General features: G+C 42.6%; 1 pseudogene; it reads left to right on the top strand.

Moving 5' to 3' along the window:
• Positions 1-4580: 4580 nt before the first annotated feature.
• Positions 4581-5309, top strand: LOC147438680 (small ribosomal subunit protein eS4-like; annotated as a pseudogene).
• The last annotated feature ends 666 nt before the right edge of the window (positions 5310-5975 follow it).

Raw genomic sequence — 5975 nt, 5'->3', positions numbered from 1 at the left:
GAGAGAGAGAGAGAGAGAGAGAGAGAGAGAGAGAGAGAGAGAGAGAGCGCTTCCTTATTGCCATTGATTGTGGTGGCAACCCACGATGAGGCGAGAAGGAAGAATGAACTTTTCTTTTGTGTAACCGATGGCCAAAGTGGGTCACTGACGCCGCTTAGTTGGTGTAGCAGGGCGAAGGGGTTGCAGAGACGAAGGTGATGCAAGGCGAAGGCGGAGGCGTTGTTGGCGAAGTGGGTACTACAAGCAGCACCACAGGGTGGTACATGCAGGCACGACAACGATGCAGATAGGGAAAGACCACTACGTCGGTGGTGGCTCAAACAGGGAGCGGGCGATGGTGGGCGGTCCAATAGCACAGGGCAGGCGATGGCCAAAGTGCAAGGAAGGAGAGAGAGATGGAGAGCTTTGGTGCTCGAGCTATGGTGTGCCCTTGGATACTTTATCTTCAAGAAAAATCCCCCCCCCCCGCCCTCTCTCTCTCTCTCTCTCTCTCTCACACACACACACACACATACTAAGGCTCTAAGCAGGAAAGCAGCGAACTCTAGTCTCTCTCTCTCTCTCTCTCTCTCTCTGTCTCTCTCTCTCTCACACACACACACACAAACACACACAAAGTGTTGCAGTGGCACACACAATCAAATTTCTTGTCTCGATGCAGCCCAAGCCTTTGAAATACCTTGCTGTTCTCGCACGGGCTACTGCGTCTCTCTCTCTCTCTCTCTCTCTCTCTCTCTACAGAGCATTGAATTTCAGCATGCATCTAAGTCTACCTGAAAGCCTGGCAGAGCCGCGGCCCGCCACCAAGCTTCAGGAATCAGAATACTCATTCGAAGGCGTGTGCTTTTTTTTGTCTCAAGCCTTCAACTTGCAGAAGACGACACGTGGCAAGAGTCTCCCGAGCGCCATATTATGTTAGTAGATGCTCTACACCCCACTATAAAAACTCTACATTTTTAACCTCTAGAGTCCTTTTTACAAATTTAAAACTTTAAATCTCTACCACTTTAAAAGCTTTAAAGTTCTAAGTCCTAAAACTTTAGCATCTCAAGGTGACCCTCCCCCTCCTTGTGGATCCATGTAACATTTTCACTTTCTTTAATTCAAAGTTTTACCTTCTAATAAAAAAAAACTCTAGGTCCTCATTGGATCATCCCAGACCTTACTTTAAAAGTTCTACATCTTTAAGTTATAAACTTAACTTTAAAATCTTTAAAAATAAAAATGAAAAATCTTTAAAGGTTAAAGCCTAAATGATAAATTTCTTCCATAAAGTTTTAACTAACAAAAATGACAACTTTAGTCTATTACCTCAAGTTTCAAGGGGTGAACCAAATTCTCAAAATGAAAAGGTGGGTAACACAAATTTCAAAATGAAAAAGTGACTCTTGGGAGTTGTGGAGCCTCTAAGGCTTTATCATTTAACATGTAAGGCTGTGAACGTTTCATGCTTCAAAGGCATTGGGCAACCCAAAATCTTTTCCTTGATATACGAGAGTTCATTTCATATTTCAAAACTCAAGACATGCCCATCATTAGATTTACACAATTCATTTCAATGAGTACCCACTATCTTATTTCAACCAATAAACATTTTTGACATGTCAAAAAATGTTTAAAAATACAACTCAACTTTTTTCATATTTTAGTCAGCAAAAAGAGAAGTGATCTCTATAGCCTTTGCCCTTTGGACAGGCCAAAAACTAGTCTTGCTTGGTGGGCCTTGCTATAAAACATCTGTAGAATATAATAGGACATATGTAAATTCACATTTAGCATCTAGCATTGAGCGGAACAAGAGAATGACTAATTTTGCAAGGGTGTCACTGCGTGAAAGGGATATGTACTCAAAAAATGCTATGGAAGGAGACAAAGTTAACTGCATCAATTGTTAGAGATTATAGGGGTAGCTACATTTGAGATTATATCCAAGCAAGGTTGTACTACTATGTCTACAGCTGAATGTTTTTTCCAGTATACATGCTAGATGTAAATTCTTCCAAACGAAAAGTATTTCAAATATATTTTTTCATTGAATGGTACGATAGCGCAACACGTCGGCTCACATTTTTGAAGGTGGATTGGAGTGTGTTTTGCCTTTCTTCTTTTATAGTTTTTTGTGTTTTTCCTTTCTTATTTTGTAGTTGTTCCTAATAAAATGAATGAGGACAATGATACATGTAACTTCACCTTCTGTGTTCTGTGTTATGGCATCGACAATGCATGTTGCACCGTTTGCCACACCGATTGTCAAGTCAATATTTTCAGTGATCATGCAGTGCACACAAATTGCGATCAATATTTTCAGTGATCATGCAGTGCACACAAATTGCAATCAAATCTAGCTCATTGAACTTAGGGTCTAGGAGCCACTATTGAAGGACATTTATGTTACCCGCGTTCGTCTTCATTTCAAGTTTTGTTATGTCGGTTTGATTGTACAATTTATTCAAGGCAAGGTTGTTATGGTGTTGAACGTCTGACATGTGAGTACAGATTATCGTAGTAGATTGTTGATGTAGTCATGCACATGCGCTTCATCTATAATACATGCACCCAAGGTACAATTGATCTCATCTACGACTGGTTTTCTTTCATGAAAAAAATGGTGAGAAACTGAAGAGATTTAGGGTCTGTTGCATGTCTTATAGAGAGTGACATCTTGTACAAAGTTGCATGTAGCCAGTGGACCGAACTTGTGATACGGCATGTGTTACAAAGCTCCCGTGCGTGACTACAAACTAGGGGTAGTTGGGCAAGATCACCGAGCAAGAGAACACATTTTTTGTTGAAGGGATCTACCAATTTATTGATTGTTACATTGATATTTTGTCTTACGATTAGGTCAAAAGTCTTTTGGGTTAATATGGATAGCCAACACCTTGATGGCATCACCAACACCTTGATAGCATCAACAGAAAAATGTGTTGAACGAGCCTACGAAGGCAATGAGTTTTGGTGGTTCAACTCCAGATTAGGCCAACTGATCATCGATTGAAATATGATTATCTTTTGTTTCAGTAGCACTAGAACATACCTCTACCATTGGTGGATCGCACGAAATATCTGATCTTTGAGAATGCTCATCACGTCGGCAAGCATCTGAAGTACCCTCCAGCTTGATGATATACGAAATATAACCAGGGTTTGAAAGGTCTCTGGTACTCCTTTCCGGTTTTTCCCGGATTACTGCTGCACAGGCAAACTGCGCGGAAAAGAATTGGTGTGAATCTTGAGAATTAGGCATGGGAACCTTCTGCATCAGAATATATACTTGGAGCCGCATAATGCTATCCATAACTATAACTAGTTGCGCCTACAGAAAAGAGCTGAGTAAGGTAGTTGAAGATGGACATATTGTTCAGCTAGCCACTGCGTCTTGTTGCACAGAAAGCTGCTATGATTGAAGGATGGCCGAGGAGAGAAAGATGAAGCTACGAGAGGATAACTTACACTCCTCTCAGAACCTGCGCCTGGTGCTGCAAAATCTACTAGATAGAGTAGGATCTTTGTGGAACTGGATTTTGTGTGGATGCATGCACATTCACTCTGGTGCACAAAAAGACAAGCTCCATACTTTGTTACTCGCCTGTAGCACAGGGTTGTTGAATCTGCTTCTGAGCTTTTCGCGCGGGGTATTTTTTAGAGCTTTTCATGGCAGTGATGTTTTTAAATTTTTTTTATATCTAATGCCACGTGATGGCTTCTGTGTTCGCCTACTTCTCACATGTGACCTTCATGGAAAATATAGCGATGGCCGATATCGTGAGAGATAATTTTGCTCATAGCATCATCTATGTTGCTTGATTGAGAAGGCCATGAAACGGCTTCTCCTTAGTAGCCCTGCAGGCACCCAATAAGCTCCAACCTTGGGCTCACCAAGTAAAAAAAAACAGTCTCTAGCCATTCGCGCCGGTGCGGAACAGATAGTTTTTTTTTTCACTATAAAGTGATGATGAAGCCCGCGCAGGCCAGCCTCATGGACAATCACATCAATCGATGGCATGGCCATGCATTGGCATGGTGATGGCCACAGGCGGAGTTGTGGCTAGAGAGTTAGCAACAGCCTTTTCTCTCAGCTTCCGAAACACCTTGAGGACGCACTACTCTGCTCCTCTGGACGACTTCATAGAGCTCTTCTTGTTTGCTATGTCCTTTCGGAGTCGGACAACCGTCCTTGCCAGCCTTGCCTTTCGGAAAAACGTCCTTCCAACCTAGTCCTGGTCATCTTTCTTCAGAACCCTGGGATGGCGCCAGCCTTGCCATTCTCCCGAGTCCCTCATGATCCTTGCCCCCTTCTAGTCTCAGCTTGAAAACTCCATTAGGGGTGCATCCCCGCAAGTGGAGCTTCAATTTATATCACTCAGGCGCATCTTGATAGTATTCACATGAGAGAGGGAGTCGAATCAACCAGATATTCCTACAGTGGTTGACTCTCAGTCTTTGCCATTGCTTCTCATTGTCCAAGCACAATAGTGCTACTACATGCACTCCTTGGCCAACTCTACCTCTTGGACATGATGCCAACTCTAGGTGAGCTATGGATATGTTGCCACTTTGTTGAGCATCACCTCTGAGCCATGCTAGAAATTGTCGGCTCACCACATCCCATGCAACAAGCACATAAGACCAGGGAATGTCTGTCTATGGTTGTCTTGTTGAGGAATCGCTGAAGTATGCCTTGACCTGTCGTGAAGTGGTTGCCATTGTGATGAAGTGACTCATCTCCATGGATGGGAAAGTAAGGACGGACAAGTGTTACCATGCTGGGTTTATGGATGTTGTGTCCATTGCAAAAAATGGAGGGAACTTCCGGTTGCTTTAGATAGAAAGGAAAGATTCACTTTGCACTCCATCAGCCTTGAAGAGTCTAAGTACAAGCTATGCAAGGTCTGAGCTACTTGCTTCGGTGAGAAGGGGATTCCCTACATCACTACATTTGATAGGTGCACCATTGGCTATCTAGATCCCCCTATCAAGGCCAATGACACCATTAAAATTGAAATTGAGACTGGAAAGGTTGTAGAGTTCATTAATTTTGACATTGGCAACATTGTTATGGTTACTGTGGTCGCAACAGAGACAGGATTGGGATTATCAAGCACCGTGAAAAGCATAAGGGAAGTTTTGAAATTTTGCACGTACAAGATACTGCCGATCAAGAGTTTGCCACCCAGCTTGGCAATGTGTTTACTATTGGTAAATGAATAAAGCCTTGGGTGACACTACCAAGAGGCAAGGGTATTATGCTGTCTATTGTTGAAGAAGCCAAGAAAAAAGCAGGAGCTCTAAAGGGAAGTGTGGCTTGAGTTTCTTTTTTGAGCAGGCTTCTCTTTTGCAGATTGATGTTCCCTTTTGAGGTATAGTACTAGGGTCTCTTGACACAAAGAGTCTTTTGAATCAGGCTTGGCTTATGCTCATGTGAAACTTTTGAGCTCAAGCTAATTTTGAATGCTACAATTTCTTTTACTTTTGGGACATTTTAATATGAGTGTATCCAAGCTTGTTATTAGGATTAAGGTTGTGCTTTTGATATCTCAAATGAGGAATTTTGAAGAGGTGTATCTAAGTTTTGTATTGTGCTGTTATGGTGAGCAAAAGTCTTCAGAGCTGCTTTTTACTCCGAGAGAGAGAGAGAGAGAGAGAGAGAGAGAGAGAGAGAGAGAGAGAGAGAGAGAGAGAGAGAGAGAGAGAGAGAGAGAGAGAGAGAGAGAGAGAGAGAGAGAGAGAGAGAGAGAACATCTGTGTGGGAAAGCAGTTAGTATCATAGAGAACAAGAAGTTGATTTCAACATACAAAATCTAACTACAAATGACCATAAATGAAGAGAAGTGCATGATGAGGCAGGTTGATGCAGGCGATGGTGATCAGATGCAGCTTTCGTTGTTGCCGAAGATGATGCGGGCGATGTTGATGTTGAGGCCAGGGCAGGTGGTGAGCGATAGGTTGGGCAAGGTAAGCTTCACACATAGAGA

This window comes from Adiantum capillus-veneris, chromosome 16 (genome assembly GCF_014529385.1).
Source record: "Adiantum capillus-veneris isolate H3 chromosome 16, ASM1452938v2, whole genome shotgun sequence".
In the NCBI taxonomy this organism is placed as follows: Eukaryota; Viridiplantae; Streptophyta; class Polypodiopsida; order Polypodiales; family Pteridaceae; genus Adiantum; species Adiantum capillus-veneris.
Note: the sequence above shows the minus strand (reverse complement) of the source record. Positions and strands in the feature narration are given on the sequence as shown.